This window comes from Mauremys reevesii, linkage group 9 (genome assembly GCF_016161935.1).
Source record: "Mauremys reevesii isolate NIE-2019 linkage group 9, ASM1616193v1, whole genome shotgun sequence".
NCBI lineage: Eukaryota > Metazoa > Chordata > Testudines > Geoemydidae > Mauremys > Mauremys reevesii.
In genome coordinates this window covers 101,407,660-101,427,835 of record NC_052631.1, presented here as the reverse complement: position 1 = coordinate 101,427,835, position 20,176 = coordinate 101,407,660, and the positions used below count along the sequence as shown (strand labels likewise).

The 20,176-nt window shown below is 42.2% G+C and overlaps 2 long non-coding RNA genes across 2 annotated transcripts; one reads left to right on the top strand and one right to left on the bottom strand.

Annotated features, from left to right (window-relative positions):
• The first annotated feature begins 60 nt into the window (after positions 1-60).
• On the top strand, positions 61-17,800 carry LOC120372525. Its single transcript, XR_005585019.1, has 3 exons — positions 61-613; positions 14,319-14,431; positions 17,558-17,800. It is a non-coding gene; the product is annotated as an uncharacterized LOC120372525 (long non-coding RNA).
• LOC120372526 lies at positions 453-14,732 on the bottom strand. Its single transcript, XR_005585020.1, has 3 exons — positions 14,512-14,732; positions 6,249-6,293; positions 453-525 (listed from the first exon to the last, which is right to left on the bottom strand). It is a non-coding gene; the product is annotated as an uncharacterized LOC120372526 (long non-coding RNA).
• Positions 17,801-20,176: the final 2,376 nt, after the last annotated feature.

Below are 20,176 nucleotides of genomic sequence, written 5' to 3'. Positions count from 1 at the left end.
AGGCAACTCCCGGCTTAGCCAGCGACCCCCCCCCCCCCGCCACACCCCGCGCGGCCCCGCAGGGAGACTCGCTCGGGCCACGTCCTGCGTTGAGATCAGGGCCGGGCTGGGCTTGCAGAGCCTCTGTCCCCTCGCCCTGGGCTGGGCACAGCCAGTCCCGGCCAGCGGCTCCGTGCCCGAGCCCGGGGACAGCCCGGCGGGCTCTGCCACACGCACCGGGCACCAGGGTCACCCGGTGCCCCGACTCTGCGGTCTGTTTTCTCAGACAGGCTCCTGTTACCCCCCCCCCCGCATCCCGGTTCTTCACACTCGCTGTCTGGTCACCCTGCCCGGCACCTGGCACCGGGCACCGTTCCCCTCCCCGCAGGAGGCTGGTTTTTAAAGCGGGCGGGCGGGCCCTTGGGGAAATACCTTGTACTTACCGTGGTGACTCCAGCCACTCCTGGGTACCCCTCCCTCTGGGCTGGGCTGTTAGCACGCTGCCTATCTGCTACTGCACATTGTCAGGCTCGGCCTAGGGGCCAACTGCAAGAAGAATATCAGGATCAAAACACACCAAGCCAGCAGCTCAGCCGTTTCTGTTATCAGCGTGTACGAACGTTACTTGCTACTTGTGAGTGTGGAGGCAAGTTTATGAGACTGAATGAGCAATATCAAAATTGTAGTATGAGAATTTTACAATGTAAAAAAGCCAGAGTCAAAAGATGAACACCTGGAAAGTGATAAAGAATCGAATGAAGATAAATCTATCATTTAATACACAAATGGATGGGCAGTGAGGCAAGCAATAAGTCTGGGTTCAGCTGCTCTGCTGTAGCACACATCCTAATGCCCTTAGAGGGCACAGTATGAGAAGTCTTGGAAATCATGATGATGTGAAATGAAGTGGGAAACCATCTGATTGGAGAACTGCTTTTTTACTGCTGTAGGGCAGTCTCAGAATATATTTGCCAGCTGTCCACCCATTTCCCCAAGGTATTTGTTTCCTGAAAAGGATTCAATAAATAATAGTCCTCTAAATGCATATGAAATCCTGGGCAAGTGACCTAGATATGGATAAGCAATTTGATAAAGTTAAATGTGATAGAGCTTTCTATTGTATTTAGTGGTATAGTCCTTGGAGAGGGAATTACAGAACTACTGAGACAGTTTTTACTACGTATAGTCCTCTTCCACATCACATTGTGTTATGGGCATTAAGAGTCTTTGTAAAAACTATACAATGCAAATATAATTAGTCATGAAAAGGTGAGAATTCCTGTTCGGTCATAACCAATCAATAGCCAATTTAAGAATAGGATCCACTCCTGCAACCTTACCCTCATGAGTAGTGCATTGACTTCACTGGCTGGGACTTGGATGAACAAGGATGCAGGATGGGGCCCATAGATTAATTTGTTAATTGCTCCAAAGCCATTTAGCAAAATTTATAAAATGGAAGGTTTCACCATGTACTCTGTTATACTGTCCAACATATGAATGCTTCTACAAAAAAAGGAGGAGTTGCAGTTTAAAGTAATCATAAAAATCTGTTTATAATTTATCCATAGTAATCCAGTATTAAAGTATTCATTCTTAGACCAAATCATCTGCTGGGATAAATGGGTGAAACTTCAGTGGTGTTTCTCAGTTTGCACCAGCAGAGAATGTAGTCTTCTGTAAAGTTGTATATTGATAGAATGGATGTAAAGAAGAAATATCGAGTGGGTGTGGAATATAAGGAACTTTAGAAAGAACTGTAGGAGTATGTTGGTTTATGTTGTTGCAAGCTATCATCTTGCTAATAACATGGAGGAGGAAATGTACACTGTATTGAAAAGAAGGAGATTCGGTAAAGCTTGAAGGGTCACAGAATTTCCTTGAAAAAGCAAAGGATAGTCCCTTTCCCTGATAGTCCCATCAGTGTGCCATCTATGAAAGTCTAGGGTACTTGCAGGGTAGACACGAAAGATCCATTTTCATCCTGTTTGATTAACAATTTGGCACAATCCTAGCCTACCATGGTGGCCATGGCAACTCTTAGATGACTATTATAAAAATATTATTTAAAGAAGTATACATTAAGCCATAATACCAGTTTAGCTGTGTGTGTGTGAGAGAGAGAAATGTTTTACAAGAGGCTAGGCCAAACAATCAGAAATTCCTGTATACAGGAACATAAATGCTATGGTGAAAACAAATCAGTAAGAGCATCTGTTCAATAACTACAGAGCATGATTAGTATTTGTGATGTAGGAGAGAAAAAAATCAATAAGGAATCTCATCAGACAATACAAAAGAGCAGAAATAAAGGATGCAGGTAAGGTTCTAACATGAAAGATAAATTAAGTAACGTTGAAGTGAATGTGGAAAAAAATATTGATGCTCAGACTCCAAATCTTGGATGCAAAGTGGAGGAATATAGAAAATCAGAAGCCACTGTTGCAATATCCTATGCTCTGTAGTAATATTATTAGTACTTGTAAAATTGTTTAACATTTTGTGATTAGCAAGTGTCCTGGAATACTACCTCTTCTGCATGAGGAATTATCTAAATTGGTGCTCTGTAAATATGAGATACTGTATACATGTCAGTCAGAAAGAATCACATGGCTAGGCATGCTCCCAAGCAGAATAAGCCTAAAGTAAGATCCACAGAAGCAGATTCTCAGTAGATTGCACAGGGTGCGACACAGAGCAGAATTTGTTTTCATATTTAGATCTTTCTATGGTTCCCTAAAGTGGAAATTTTATATATGCGATATGACTAATTTTGAGGCTCTGAGGGAAATTGCTTCTATGAGCTCTATAAAGGAGACTAGCCTTCAGACAGCAAATTAGTTCATATGTCAATGTGAGGCAGCTGAGACATTATTAGTCAAAAGAGGAACAGCCCTTGAATACAGTGTGGGCGATATCTGTCTGAAATTGAGTAGTACAGAATTAGCCAAGATAAGGAAGGAAACTACCAAGGACTGAAAGATTTAGTTCTTTAGTGCTTTGACTGTTTAGCATGTTTAATGAGATTTATAGATTCCAAGGGCAGAAGCGACTATTGAGATCATCCAGTCTGATCTCCTGTATAACACAGGCCATAGGAGTCCCCTAATGTAATTCCTAGGGCATATCGTTTAGAAAAACTTAATGAGGAAGCAGTCACGGATGTACAGACAATATGATCATGTCATTGCAAATAGACTGATTTTCTCCTACAAAAAATCCCAAGTCTATGAAGGAAGTAGCATGAGAAGTGAAATAGGCAATTGTCATAAGTAGTATCAGTGGCCCAGAACATCTGCTTTGCTCCAGCCTAAGGCAGAAAGGTCTTCTAATGCTATCTTAAACAGCCAGCTGAAGATTTCCCAACATGGGAGAAAATAGAGGCAGTCCAATGCCAACCATCCTCACAGTTCTTAGCATAAGTAGTATGTTGGGGTCGGGCCAGAGGACAGTATGGCCAGAAATAGCTGGCCTTGCCTCTTTGCCACAACTTCCTTTGAAAATTATTGCAGCTGGCCACAATTTAGAGCAGCCTCCAGGCTGTTCTAAGTTGCACTGCAGGTAGAACTAGCACCTGGCTGGCACCAGGCTCAGAGGAGCACAAAAGTTGCATAAAGCTACCTTTGCCCCCTAATCTGAGTCCTGGCTAATCACATTCAGTCATATGTGAGGATCAGGGCCAATATATCTACATAATCTCTAGTTGTCACAATTTGTTGTTAACGACTCCAGATCTGACTTCAAAGTCATATACAAATTTGTATCCTTAGGGTTCAGTCAGCTATTGGTTGGCTGAGTCTCAAACACTCTTGTGTTTGCAAGCATTATTCTGCATCGTGAGACTGCTGTGTACCTGATCTCAGCATTCTTATGAGACTTCCCTTTTTTTAGTTTTGCTTTGGGTTTTTTTGCATTAAAGCAGCATGGGAGCAGCACAACTCACAGGGAACTAACTGGTGGCAGTGTGGTATTTTAGATTAACATAGTGTTTGCATCTGGATTTCCAGGTTAAAACCCCCCACAGATTTGAAATACTTTTGAGTAGAAATGGAGTCAAGTCAGTATATTCAGAACAGGACCTACATTTTTGCAGAGTTTGGGGAATATTTGCATCAGAGGTTTTGGTTTGGCTCATTACCAAAAAGGCTGAGCCGCAAAGCCCAGATCTCTGAGCTCTCCCAAAGAACAGGGGGCTCAGTTCTAGTGCTTCAGCTGAGGCCCACCCTCTGCTCATGAGATTTTTAAAAAAATATATCAACCAAATAGCAGTGGGAATAATCTGTCTTGTTTTAGAAGCTGAATGAGCTGTTGGTGAGTAGAGGCAGCTTCAGGGTATTACTAAACTCAGTGACTGTTTCTTTCAGATTTAGTGGAATTCTCTTTTCTGTCTTTACTCTGTCAAAGTATCCATAAATTGTGGTCTCCAATGGCAACAATTTAGTGTATGCAATCAAGGGCTCAAATCCTGGTGTGTTGCAGGAGCAGCCACTTTATAGAAGCTATCTGGCCATGAAAGAATAACCCTAGTGGAGGGAAAACAACGAGGAGTCCTTGTGGCACCTTAGAGACTAACAAATTTATTTGGGCATAAGCTTTCGTGGGCTAGAACCCACTTCCCAATTTGTTAGTCTCTAAGGTGCCACAAGGACTCCTCGTTGTTTTTGCTGATACAGATTAACACGGCTACCCCTCTGAAACCTAGTGGAGGGGAATCTTTTGGTGGTACAGAGCTGATGTAGTGTCTCCTATGTCAATTTCCTTCCTGCTGCTGATGTAGGAATGAGGCCTGAGAAGAGAGGTAGGGCCAGGGCATTGCTACACCAGTTAGCTGCTTTATTGAATCTTAGGGATTCTTGGCAAGTGGAAAAATTTACAGCAGCCTGAAGATTGCTCTAAATTGCACTAGGGGATTAGCCCAGCTCTTAGAGAGCCCAGGCTGGGGAAGTATCAAGGCTAACTTTGCAAACCCCCATCTGAGCTATGCTCCTTGCCTAGAGCCATGGATGTGGGCAAAAATGTAGAATTGCAGTTATTTGAATTCCTATCTAGTTTCAGTAACTTTAGAGATGAATAGGGGCTGCTCACACATCTCATAGAGCAATTATTCCAGGCAGGTTGTCTGAACTCTGTTTTGCAGCACCATATTGAGTCATATTCAGAAAGTTTTCTTAGAAACCATAAGAGCTATTACTTTAGTGAAAGATTAATTCAGGAGAGAAAGTGCTTGGAGGCCACCAGAAAAGTACTGATACAGCGTATATCAAGTACTGGCTCAATCCCACCTATGGACAAATGCTGCCTTTAGCTCACTCACACAATAAAAAGTATAAGTAGCAAATAGGATGGGCTAAATGAAATGGCTGAGGCTGAAAGAGAATAGTTATTTGAAATGATGGTATGGTCACCATAGCTACAGATCAACAATTAACTATTATGAGAGGGTGCCTATGATTTCCAGGTTTCTAAGTGAGGAACAGGTAGGAAAACTGGTGTTCACTTGAGAGTTTCTGGTAAATGAATCCAACCTTTTGTTTGATGTCTGGGATTCTGAAGTCTAATTTTACCCACTTATTATTCCACTTGTTCTGTTGGCTGTCATATCTTTCACCATTTTTTCTCACTATCCTTCCAGTTTGTCTTTATTAATAAGCACTCCATTTCCTCCCTTTCTTTATTGCTTCTTCCCCACAGTGCTAAAAAAACCCAAACACCTCTAGTTTTCAGGATGCTGAAAACCACTACAAAGTCTCCAGCTCTTGTGGGTAACTTCCACTTTGAGAATCTTTGTGGTTATCCACATCCGTTGTACATGAACTTCACCTTGTCTAGTCTACGATTTAAGGTATGGTGTTATGTGCTAGCACACATATAATTTTAGAAGTCTAATATATACAAGCCACCCTGCCTTTCACACGTGTCTGAGTTAGAGCCTGAGGAAGCCATGTCTAGATAAGGCCTTTGTGCATATGTGTCTGCCCTCTAGCATGCCTGCAAGACATCATATACAACACACAAGTCTTCTTCTCTCCTCCTGTGTCAATAAAAGCACTGCCCTATTACAAGTAACATTTCACTAGACTCTTCCTTTGTTTTTTTTTTAACAAGTTTAGTACATTATAAAATATTAGAACTTTGTTTTACTTTTTACCTTTACTTTTTGAACCAACACACACATTAGACAGCATGTAGACACAGCTCATACAACACACACATTAGACAGCTCATACATTAGACAGCATGCACACACAGCAATCCATGAATGTGCTTACCCTATTGTGTGCATCATAGCGAGACGGCTGAATCTCCAAGGAAGCCTGAAAAAGGAAAAAAAGGACATTAATAACATACAGAAACATGAGACACACCCAACGCAAAGCCCAGCTGTCTAAAAACATCTCCATGCTTTTCCATGGCAAAATGGTCCCTTCTGGCCCCACCCTAGTCTGTGAGCCTCTACAACCAGGCAAGATCTTTCCCATCCAAGTATCTCCACAGGAGACAAGAAGGAAACTTCTGGTTCAAATTTCAAACATAAAAAGAAACTTAAATAATTATGGAAGTGACATAGAGAAAGAAAATAGTAATACAGCTCCTTATCTCTCCAAGCACCTTGGTGAGTGAATGGTATTCTTAGTACATCCCAGGCTGCTAGGCCCACAGTTGATTCAGCAGTGGTTTGATATGTGTAGGGGTTGATGAATCTGCACCAAGGCATTTGCAACATGTGTGAGTGTCAGGTCATAGAAAGGTTTCAGAGTAGCAGCCGTGTTAGTCTGTATCCGCAAAAAGAACAGGAGTACTTGTGGCACCTTAGAGACTAACACATTTATTTCAGCATAAGCTTTCGTGGGCTACAGCTCACTTCTTCAGATGCGTAGAATGGAACACACAGACAGGAGATATTTATACATACAGAGAACATGAAAAGGTGAAAGTATGCATACCAACTAGAAAGTAGTCCCTGCCCTTCATGAAGTATGCATGGATACTGTGGTAGGACAGAACCATTTACAGCAGGCTGCCAGTAGGTACCAAATGTGCTTTTATACATCACTGACAGTATGCACTTGCTCCAGAGAGGGTCTGCCAGGCGTTGTGAGATAGTTGCGCCTATCGAAGATCAAGCAGTGGTTGCAAGAATAGTGTGTGTGGAGGCACCACACTTTTGCCACTTGCGGCAATGTGATTGCATTAGTGCAAGTTGAAGCCCTGCAGTTTCCAAGTACAGACAAGGGTTTAGAAGCTTTACGTAGGGAAGAGAAAGCAGAGGCTTGAGCAACAGTTGAAAACACACCAATGAAGCTGAAGGTCTTCTCTTTAAAGAAAGGACATTACTGATATGTCTTTAAACACAGTAATCCAAGAGGGCTTTTAAGAGTGCAAGAACTATTCAACATTCAGACTTTACTGATGTTCCTGTGAGGCTTTTTTTATGCATAACGTCACTTTTCACACACACATTGAATAACACTAACAAGCATGCCTTCAGTATTTAGCTACCAGTTTCATGTGTCAGGTTCCCACGTGCTAGGTGGTTGACTGTCTTTCTATTCATTCTCTCTATTTTGAAGAACCAGTTGCCTGATTTCACCTGGACACACGTGTAAATGTGAGCAGAGATAGAAAGGCCAACAGAAACAGATGTTAAGTGGTTCTTTTGTCAATTAACCCCCCTTTCTCCTTACGTGCACACACAAATAATCAAATTCAAACTTGGTATAAATAAGGACAGATCCTATTAAAGTCTCAACACATTGGCCCATTTTGGCAGTGAAGCAAGCCACATTTTTCTAGCTAGAACAAAAGGCAAATGCACCACTGTCAATACTAAAGTGTTAATGCTTTATGTAGTGGAATATTTTGAAAGATATGGACATGGCTTATTCTGTGACATCTGATTTGTTAATAGAAAAGAAACAAAAATAATTTCCCTTTGGCTGCTTCAGTGAACATCTCTTCATATGTAAATAAATAAATAAATGTGATTTTATTATTGTACAGACTACAATAAAACAGAAGATCCGTTAAAGAGAAAATTCCCTGATATATCCCCCATTTGGAGCATCTGTTTAATTGTACAACTGTCAATGCTTCAGTGAACTACAGAAAGTACATTTTCAGGGTTTCTACCCTAAAAGATGAAGTTCATGAGCTTAATGTATTTTAGTGGCAAGCGTGCGTGCTAGAAATATGTAGAAAGCTAGAAATTCTTTACAGATGGCAAGGCTGGGATGAAGGTGTGCGTTGCATTCAGTCTTCCTACAATTGTGTCTTAAGGGAGTTTGCTCTTCTGACTTTAAATAATTTGCATGCTATGCCATGACAAAGTGCATTCCCATGTCCTGGTTCTTGATAGAATTAAGAATGTGGTCTTCCATTAAAACCTTACTTTAGTCTCAGGGAAGACACTTCTGAAAGTGCAGTCACATTAAAGGTTATGTCTGTATTGCAAACAAAGGTGTAATTGTAGTGTGGGTAAGCATACCCCTACTAGCTTAAATCTAGCTAGCACAGGCAATGACAGTAGTGTCGACAAGGTGCCCGGGCTAGCCTCCTGAGTACGAGATGGCCGGGAAGTCAGGGTACGTAGTTGAGTTGCTAGCCTGTGCCTCCTTGTCTACACTACCGTTGTCACCAGTGCTAACTAGATTAAAACTAGCATGGAGATGCCTACTCATGCTGCAATCACACACCTTCACTTCCAGTCTAGCCATATGTTAGGACAGGCCAAGTTAATGAAAACGATTTCCTAAACAGCTGCCCATGATAGTATTAAGGTTTAACCCACTACCTTGGTGTTGGCTTATTCCATGGACACCTCTCTCAAGGTATATTCTCATGGAGTGCGATGTGGTTCAGAAATGCCAAATATGGTTTATGCCAGAGACAGTAAAATCCAAGAGCAATCTTTAACTTCCACAGATAGCAGGCAAAAAACAACAAATCGTATACTACTCAGACAGAAAAAAGAAGATATTATTTATTTGTATTACTGTAACACTCAGGATCCTAATAATGGACCAAGACCCCATTGTGGGGACACTGTACAGACAGAACAAAGACAGTGCTTGCCCCAGAGTGAATAATCTTGTAGCACAGGCTGCATCCGCTAGCAAGGTGGTGATGTTCTGTAGGAAAAGAAAAGCTCCATTGGTAATTGACGGAAGAGATCTTTTGCCACACGATTGAACAGTAGAAATCACTGGTGATGCAAACACTACCCAATTTATTACAATAGCACAATGACAAATATTCCATAATAAATATTTCAATGAATGTATATTCATTCTCACTCAGAAGGTGATATGTAATATGGTTCAGTAGTTCATTTTGCAAGGGGAAAATAGGTAAAGAAAAGTCAGCATAATTTGGACCTCCTTTTCCCTCAAGAAACCAGTTTTGCATCCCCTTTAATAGATGATATGCAAGTGGGGGGGGCGGGGCTGCTGAAAGATCTAATGAATGACAAATATGTTCAACATAAGCCTTTCTACTGTGATACACTGATTTCAATGTAATCTTAATGAAATTTCCATTTCTGATGCCAGTACTCCCCACCAAACTGAAAATTATGCTCCCTCTAATTCTTGCTAACTGAAAAATCGACAAGTAACACCCCCTCACAAAAATAAAATAAAATAAAAGATAGACGCACCCTTGTGGCCAAAATAAGAAGTGCCACAAAGAATATGTGGCTCTGATCAGTTTGGTTTTTTTTTTTTTTTTACCTTTTACATAAATAACATTGTTTTTACTTTGAGTGAATCTTCTGAGATGTGGAATTGCACTTTAAAAAGAGAAAACTGGAAACACCAAATGTTAAAAGATTTCAGGGGAATGCTATCCTTATAACATTAAACAGATCTTATCTTCATTTCCAAAGATGCCAGTGCCTTGATTTTCTTTTACAGCATGTGATTTTAGGATGCTTAATGAAAGAGGAAGGATTTATAGCTTCAGTGTTATGGTATAAAATAGCTATTGTATCATATACAAGTTTTAAAAAAATCAGATACCAGTAGTGGTCAGTGTTAATATACATTATTATTTATCTTAAAGTAATACAATTTAAGATTAATTTGTATGGCTATCATGACAAAATTAGTAACTTTCCAAACAGAATACATTGAGACTGCTAAAAGTGGGAGAAAATAGTTCAGGGGATATTATAGTTTGCCTGGGAATTAGAGGGCATATGTTCCATTCCCAACTAACTTTTGGGTTGATTTTGTTTTTTCTAATTAACTAAAAGCCTTTTAGAATTCCTTTATATTGTGATTGTGTCACAATAGGAGTGTATGGTAAACTCTGATGCTCTAGAGGGGAAATTGGCTCCATTAGTTTTCTGCCATAGTTACATGATGATTAGATCATTTCTCAGGTAACCATTAGTGCATTTTGAGTGGCTTTTTCATCAGATCCAGATTCCATGGGAAAGCCTGAGTTTATGGAATAGTTAATATTTCCCAAGGGTACATTAAGAGTAGGAGATCCCACAATAACTAGAATATTTACTATCTTCCAGTAAATAAATAAGAGTACTTGTTCCTGAATACTGGAATATTTTTCATCTTCACAGAGAAACAATCCCCACCAGAGTCTCATTCCAGGATCCTGAGAACCAGAGCACAGATCGCTACCATTTGAGTTAATGAGCAACCCATTTAGGTGGCAGCTTTTATCTTACCAGAGGGGAATGCAACATGAACTTCACAACATAAAAACGGCCACACTGGGTCAGACCAAAAGTCCATCTAGCCCAGTATCCTATCTTCTGACAGTGGCCAATGCCAGGTGCCCCAGGGGGAATGAACAGAACAGGGAATCATCAAGTGATCCATTCCCTGTCGCCCATTCCCAGCTTCTGGCAACCAGAGACTAGAGACACCATCCCTGCCCATCCTGGCTAATAGCCATTGATGGACCTATCCTGCATTAATTTATCTAGTTCTTTTTTGAACCCTGTCATAGTCTTGGCCTTCACAGCATCCTCTGGCAAGGAGTTCCACAGACTGACTGTGTGAAAAAAATACTTCCTTTGGTTTGTTTTAAACCTGCTGCCTATTAATTTCATTTGGTGACCCCTAGTTCTTGTGTTATGAGAAGTAGTAAACACTTCCTTATCTACTTTATCTACACCAGTCATGATTTTATAGACCTCTATCATATCCCTCCCTTAGTCATCTCTTTTCCAAACTGAAAAATCCCAATCTTATTAATCTCTCCTCATAAGGAAGCTGTTTCATACCCATAATCATTTTTGCTGCCCTTTTCTGAACCTTTTCCAATTCCAATATATTTTGAGATGGGGCAAATACATCTGCACACAGTATTCAAGATGTGGGCATACCATGGATTTACATAGAGGCAATATGATATTCTCTGTCTTATTATCAATCCCTTTCTTAATGATTTCCAACATTCTGTTCACTTTTTTGACTGCTGCTGCACATTGACTGTTTTCAGAGAAATATCTACAATAACTCCAATAACTCTCTCTTGAGTGGTAACAGGTAATTCAGACCCCATCATTTTATATGTATAGTTGGGATTATGTTTTCCAATGTGCATTACTTTGCATTTATCAACATTGAATTTCATTTGCCATTTTGTTGCTCAGTCACCTAGTTTTATGAGATCCCTTTGTAGCTCTTTGCAGTCTGCTTTGGATTTAAGTATCTTGAGTAGTTTTGTATCATCTGCAAATGTTGCCACCTCACTGTTTACCCCTTTTTCCAGATCATTTATCAATATGTTGAATAGTACTTGTCCCAGTACAGACCCCCGGGGGACACCACTATTTACCTCTCTCCATTCTGAAAACTGACCATTTATTCCTACCCTTTGTTTCCTGTCTTTTAACCAGTTACTGATCCATGAGAGGACCTTCCCTCTTATCCCATGGCAGCTTACTTTGCTGAAGAGCCTTTGGTGAGGGACCTTGTCAAAGGCTTTCTGAAAATCTAAGTACACTATATCCACAGGATCCCCCTTGTCCACATGATTGTTGATCCCCTCAAAGAATTCTAGTAGATTGGTGAGGCATGATTTCCCTTTACAAAAAACATGTTGACTCTTCCCCAACAAATTATGTTCATATATGTGTCTGACAATTCTGTTCTTTACTATAGTTTCAACCAGTTTGCCCGATACTGAAGTCAGGCTTACCGGCCTGTAATTGCTGGGATCACCTCTGGAGTCCTTTTTAAAAATTGGCATCACATTAGCTATCCTCCAGACATTTGGTACAGAAACTGATTTAAATGATAAACCACAGTTAGTAGTTCTGCAATTTCACATTTGAGTTCCTTCAGAACTCTTAGGAGAATACCATCTGTTCCTGGTGACCAGATGTTTTACAATTATACTTTACAAACATTCAGTAACTTGGCTAGTTTTTATTAACTGTTATTTTAAAATGATAGAGCCAAATTTGTCTGTTACTCTCATGCAACCCAATTTAGTTCTTTGGGGTTGCAGACTTATTACAGAGTAGATCTTGACCTTTTTATCAACCTTAGGTAATAATAGGAGATATACCAATGTCCTAGAACTGGAAGGGACCTCGAAAGGTCATCGAGTCCAGCCCCCTGCCTTCACTAGCAGGACCAATTTTTGCCCCAGATCCCTAAGTGACCTCCTCAAGGATTGAACTCACAACCCTGGGTTTAGCAGGCCAATCAGAATGTGAAACTCTTAAACTGTTAACCTCTGAAATTATGTGGAATGGAATTAACTGTGGTGCTTAGACTGTCTTAAATAAAGCAGGGCAAATGGGATATTTGCCAAGTTATTATGAGGTCACAGATTTAGTTTGGAAGGGTTATAACCCTAATATCTGGGCTTATTTATCTCAGTCGCCTGTCTATGAAGGCGATTCACTGCCCTAAAATCTAGGCTTATTAAATTTTGTTTCTTCCTAAATCCCAATATCATATGGATATGTAAGAGTAAAAAAAAATATAAAAACCTCATTTGCACTGTAGTTCCATACAATTAGTTTTGCCATTTCAAATCAGCAAATATTGCTATACATGCTGTCTTTTAAATTAATCTCTGTGATTCAAAATATTTCTAACTCTCACCTTTAAACCTTTGAGATAAAGTGACATTGTTTCACTGTTAATGTGGTAAAAGGAAACACTATTGGAAATCCCACAGGTCTGTTACTTTTTCAAATGTTTTAACAAGGCAATTGTTATGATTTCACAGAAAATCACAAATGCATCACTAAACCCCCTTGATACACTGTGAAAAACTCCAAGGCTTTGTTAGGGAAAGAATAAAAATGCCTTTGGATAAAAAATCATTATGTGTAGATTTCATTCATTCATTTATTTAGCCTACGCTTTCAAGGTTTAAAAAGAACAAAAATCTTCTTAGGGCAATCATTTAAATACCTAATGCCAAAAGGGATAAATAATTTCTGTCAGCAGAGTTGGAATGATACAAGCAATCACATCTGCCAATTGATTTCATGGCCATAGTAGCCCTAACATAGTTAACGTAGATTTTGTTTAGTATCTTTAGCACTAGAGAAATGAAGCAAAATAAAATACAGTTCCCCCACCACCATCTCATCCCAGGTGGCTCTCTGTTCAGATCACAGTTTCTTAAGTCTATATTGATGCCTTTTCTATGCAAATTTAACAGAATACTGTAAGATCTCCAGGATCTCTCTGGAGAGTTCTTCACAAGTTATTCTACTTCAATCAGCATCTTAATGATCTCCCCCCAATCCTGGATTTTAGATGACTGAAGCAAACAGTTACCTTCAGAAATAGCACCAATGTGGGAAAAATTAGATCTGTATCATTCATGATCACTATGGACAGCAGGGTCAATTTTCTCCTCTCACACTAGAGTAAATCTGGAGTCAACTCCATTGTCAGTGGAGTTACAGTGGGGTAAGAGTGGTGTAACAAAGTAATCTGTGCAACCCCCATTGTATTCTTCTCACCCGAGAGACTGGGGTAAGACAGAAATAATGTAGTGGAAATATGGTGAGCCCCAAGCATTCATGATTCATGAACCACCACTCCACACCCAAAAAAACCCCATGAGATTATTTTTAAAAAAATCTCATGATTGTTAAAACAATACATTTTGGATTAATTTTATTTGCCTTCTGGTTCTTGAGACTTAGGGTTTGTGTTTTCAGGCTTTTCTCCAAAATTATAAAGGCTATGAACTTTCATTAAAAAAAAAAAAGTTGAGATTCTCTTGTAATGCATGACTCCAGGAGCTGGAGCTTTAAGAAAAACACCAAATATCAGAGTTGGCCCAGAGATCTCCTAACTTCCCAGAAGGCATCCTATTCTTATGCTGGGTTCCTCTAGGATCTACAGAGGAAAACTGAAGAGAGAAGAATTTATCCCAGTGCAAGCAGCTGAGGTGCCAGCTGTAGAGAACCTGACGAGATGGATGACAGACACAAGTGTGCACACGAGGGGTGAGCATTCTGGCACTCCCTCCTAACCGTAAGAGCACTAGTATAGCTTTTCCAACTGGCGATTTTACCATATGTCTCACCATATTTGATGTTCTTCTTAAAGCCTCAGCTCCGCAGGCTACTAACTCTTTCACCCCTCAGTGCAGGCCTCCATAGTCCTTTGCAGGCTACAGTGTTTTCCGCTGGGTCCACCCTCGTCTGGCCTACTAGATGCAGGGAAGAAGAGCAGCTTCCTCCCACCCTTGTTGGGAGCCCTAAGTAAGGGCAGTTGCAGGACGGACCTTAGCTGTTTTGCAGGCCAAGGCACCATCACCAACAGCCAACCTCCCCTCCCTAAAAAAGGCCAGCCAATCAGAAAAGCCAAGAAAAAGGCCAGCCAATCAGAAAAGCCAAGAAAAAGGCCAGCCAATCATCAGCGTAGCTAAAATGGCTGGCAAGCACAGCAGAAAAAGCTGATTGCCACAGCAGCCCAGTGCCCCCTGGAAGTTGGTACCTAGGGCGACTGCCCTGCTTCACCCACCCCTAGAACTGGCCCCCGGAAGATGCCTGCACCAGGCCTTCAGTTCCAACCAATCCTTTGTTCCCCTGGGGGTTTTCCTTCACGTATTCCCCTGCTCCAGAAACCATGACCACTCTGCACAGACCTCACCTGCCCCTCCCCAGTTCAAGGCCCACAAACGTCTTATCAAGCACCCTGCTCCTCCTCCCCCCCACACCCGGGTTCCTTGTTTTACTGGCAGCTCTCAGGCTCCTCCCATGCCACTATTCTGGTCACAGCCTGTCTTAGGTTCCTTCCCCAGCTCCAACTCCCTGGCCACGACGGGCATGACCGCCAGCCCTTCCCTCTCTGAAGAGTCTGCCCAGCAAGCTGCTGCTCCTTCCAGCTGTACCTCACTGGAGAGAGAGACACCAAATCTTGCCTCATCCACAGTCCCCATGAAACTCCTCCTTCCCTCGACTGGCTTCCTCCCTGTTGCAAAAGGCTTGATTTACATAACCCTCTCTCTCTTCCCAGCCAGCCCTGCTTCCGTCCGGCCATAACTAGCTCCCACAATGGCTGCCTTCAGGGGGATGGCACTTGGAACAGGGATGTGCAGCCCCAGGCTTGCCCTTAAAAGGACACCCTGGGGCTCCTCACAACCTATTACAATTTAACACTATAGTAAAATGCAGATCGAGTTCAATATTACAAATCCCAAGCATTCAAAAATGAGTCGGGCCTCAAACCAAGAGATTGGCTTAAAAATGTGCAATCCGTTCATGTTTTGTTGCAGAGAAAAGCTCAAAGCCATGAACTGAGACTGAGTGCACCTCAAAGGTCCAATAACCCTCCAGGCAAATTAAAAGAAAAGCAACTTTGGCTTAAAGACAGGGAAATATGGGGTGCAGAATGGAGGAGGGATTGGGAAGAGGTGTGCAGAGGAATGCAGAGAGATTCAAGTGGCTGGGGGAATTTGGAGCATACAGTATAGCTGCTCTGTGCTACTCTGGCGATAGGAAGCAACTGTAAATCTTGTTTAACTGGCCAGTAAGCTCAGGCTGCTTTGTGCTGCTCCGGAGTGGGGAAAGGAACCCGTGTGTACAGGTTAACATGGCCATCAAAGTTAAATTTAAAAATATGGAAGGTTGACACTTCATCTGTCAAAGTCCTGAGAAACATCAGATAGTAACTAGAATGTGCATGCCACTGCCATGCCCCCTCTTGCAGCCAGGTCACATGCTGCAGATGCATCTTGCCTTAATCTTCCCAGCTGGGTCAGCAACATTCTCTTTGGGATTCTTGTTTACCGTTCATGTACGACATTTTCAATTAAAAATTGAAACATGCCACAGAAATTCCTAGACAAAAGATGTTCAAATGGAGTTAAGATTGACCGCACATATCAGCAATTTAAGATTAACTACACTACAGCTATATTGCAGTTATCCCAAAAGCAAGTAGTATAAACCCAGGAGATTCAAAGTTAAACTTAAAAGAAACCCAAGCATGTTATAGTATGAAAATACAGGTAAGGAATTCAACCACCCTTCACTTTGCCCTGTCGTGACACGGGTGGGGTGGGGTGGAGGGGAAATAAGAAAAAGTCTAACGGGTCTTTAAAAACCAGATTAATCTAATGTGGGAACAGAAACAGTAAAACGCCTTAATCATAATCACGTAGTTATTGCATGGTGTCACTACAATACAGTGCGATGGTTGTTCCTACCTTAACACCATTCTATTCTTTGAGTATTATAAATGTAAATTCCCTAAATTATTGCCCTCACTTTTCCAATTTGAATGTGAGCCCAGCAATTCAGTCTGCTTTCCCATGTCTTGTAAAGGTTATTTCTATTATGGTAGTGCTAGGGGCTGTACACATAGTAAGAGACAATCTTTGCCCTGAATAGTTTTCAATCTAAGCTCCTGATTCCATCAACACTTGCCTCATGCTTAACTTCAGTGCCATTCACTTAAATGGCACTATGAAGGTAGGCATGCTCCTCAGTGTTTGCAGGATGCGGTCCTAAATATTTAAGGCATCATGTGGGAAGAGAAAGAACCACAGAGAGGTGGGTCTTGCCCAAGGTCTCAGGACAGGTTAGCAGTGACAGCTTGTCCAAGTACCAGTTCAGTGCCCTATCCCCTGGACCACATTCTGACTGAGTCTGTTCCGCTTCCATCACCTTTAAGCTTCAGCATTCTAGCATTTCAATGTACTCCTGTTTTTAAGGCCCCTCCACACATATCTATTAGGAACTATGACTCATAGCTGTCTCTTGTTACTGGTACTTTGGCTCCCTCACGTTCCTTCCGTATCACCAAGAATTTCATATCTATTTCCAGGGATATTAGGTAGTGCATTGTATGTGGCGAATGCCCCCACTCGAACTGTGTACTGTACATTGGGGGAAATGAGACACTGTCTCAGAAACTCGCCACACTTTGCAGTTGTGCAAACTTTGTTCAGTGATTTATGTGACCTTTATTATGTACCCTATAGCAGAGACGATTTCAGAGCAATTGTTATATAAAACTGCAGAAACAAACATGCTATTCATCTAGTATCACATTAGCCCAATTTAAAAGGGTAGATTGTTCTTTCAGCAGATTTTCTATTCCTTTCTGGTTTGTTTCTCCATAAGGCATTGAAAGCAGAGGAAGATAGTTTGGCAGGACATTCTGCATTCAGAGAGTGGGCGATGGACGTTCCCGGGATTGACCTGTTCTCTTGTATAGGGAGAGAAATGTCCATTGAAGAATCTGACTTGCACTTGCAATCCATTCGGGGTGCTAAGACTTGGGTCTGGATCTTATTCATGGGGGACACAGACTGTGTTTTAAAAGGGAGACGACGCAAAGGGTAGAGAGGAAACAGCAATAAACAAGTCCATACTAATTATGCTCTGCAGTTTACTGCTAATTTTGGCGGGGGGAGGACGACACAATGGTATTTAGGATTTATAAGGAGGCATCTATCAGTTTTTAATTTATCTTTCATCATACCATCGAGGTCCCTAACAGATGAAGTAGGGAAGAAGGAGTCTGTGACACAGGTTTTGTCTAGATGATGAAAAGAGGTGCTTGCGGAAACTGAGTCAGCAAACTCAAGTTAGCTAATGAGATTTGAAACACCCCTTGGCATCACATAATAGCACCTTAAAATGGTATTAGCTGGTCCCTTAGTGCTAGCCGGCCACAGGGAAACAATTTTAATGTTGTTAAACTATTGTCTACGCTGGGTGTTAAAGGAGGTAACATGATTTGAAACACAATTCAATTTTAAAGCATCTTTGTTCCCTGCCAGCAAGATCCAAAGGAGACTAAATGCTTTGTACTTCCTTAATGGTTTGTCTACACTTGAACTAAGGTAGGGTGTGAATTTAGAGCACAACAGCTATTTGGAATAACTGTGTGGACACTATTTTTCCATATCAGTGCCCAAATGTGGAGTTATTCAGGAATAACAAGAAAATATTCCTGAGTAACTCCAATTTAAGCCCTAATCTTAAACCTCTTCCCAAGTAAAACCACCAACATCAGCTGCTTTTGAGCAGGAACAGTTGTGGGCTGAAGGGTCACTATTAGGAGAAGGCACTTAATAGGCCATATTATTATTCATTTGTATTACAATAGTCCCTAGAGACCAGCCCAGCCTGGAGCCCCATTGTGCTAGGAACTGTACCAACACAGAGCAGCAACACATTCCTCCCCCAGAGAGTTTACAATCTAAACACAAACTGAAAATACCATATTTTTAAAGGGCAGGTTTTTGGCCTTGTGGGAACACCACTTCCAGGGCACCCTCTCAAGGCCCAGGGGGGCCATGCAGCCCCTTCACTCAGTAACTTTCCACACTCTAAAGTATTTAAAACAAAACTCTCCTTCTGGGGTCTAGTTTATGACAGCCTGTCCACACAGTTCCCAGTGGTCTTCCAGGCCCACATCCTTCCTTCTTGGCTAAGGCATTACACTGCCCTTCTTCTGGGTTGGGGCTGGGCTTCTCCCGGCTCCCTTCAAATTACCCTCTGGCCATTCCACCCAGGCTAGTAGCAAAGCATTTCAAAACAGAGAATTCAAAATAAAACCTTCATAGCAATAATCCTTCCTCTGCGGCATCTCCACCAGGTGCAGCTTTTCTCTCTGGCTTGGAGACCCAGGCACAGCCCTCTAGAGCAGTGGTTTTCAACCTGTGTGCAGCGTATAGCCCAGTCAGCACACAGCTGTGGCCCATGTGACATGCTCAGGGCCATACAGGCAGTGTGTGTATATATAGTGTGGATGCAGCTCCATGTGGCCCACAATGGTAAATACATTGAGAACCACTGCTCTAGAGTCTCAGGGACTCCTGCAGACACCGGCTCCCTAGCGAGGCTCCATGACCCCAGCTGGCTAGCACCTTTCCTTCTCCCTCCAGGGGCCTGATGGGCTCAGGAGACCTTTTTCATTTTCCCCATCTGGGGAGGAGAGTTGGCTGCGTCACACTTGTGGCTGAGACCCATCTCCCTTCAAAGGGCCAGCCCCCCTGTGACAAGCCTTACAATGGGGAAGGCCCATTTCCCCCTTTTCCATAACTCAGAAACGGTGGATAATTTCCCCAAATTATATTCACCTCTGGGCTTCGCCCGGGCCTGGGCAGCATCAACCGCTGAGGAGACCTGCTCAGACTCAGATGAGCCTGCAGTTAGCATGACAGCCCCGGCATAACCTGAGTAGTGGAACCTCCATACCCCCACTACAATTCATGAAATAAGTGTAATAAATGGAGACAGGAGAGCAGTAGGTCAGGAGAAGAAGACAGAACATTTGAGGTTGCTGCTGGGACAGGTGGATTTGGAAAAGGAGGCAGCAGCTGCTGAGATAGGTGGAGCTCTGGGTGGAAAGCTGCTGCTGGAAGAAGGGCTGAAGGGAGTGCTGGTGCTAGAAAGGGTGAGGTGGGTACTGCTAATGCTACTGGAATGGGGTGGAAGAGGAAGGGATGGTGCTATCTGGAGCTGAGGCAGGGAGAGAAGATGCTGGCCGGGACAGAGGGCGATGGAATGAATACGGGGAATGGAGGGTGTTGGTGGAATGGGTGCTGGGAAGGGGAAGGTGTTGGCTGGGGTTGCTGGAGGAACGGCAGGGTGAGGGAGAGAGCTGATTGGGGTGCTGAGAGGTTGTCAGGGTCCCCCCCCCATGAACTCTGGGGTACAGATGTGGGAACCCACATGAAAGACTCCCTAGGCTTATATTTTACCAGCTTAGGTTGGGTGCTTGGGTGCTGG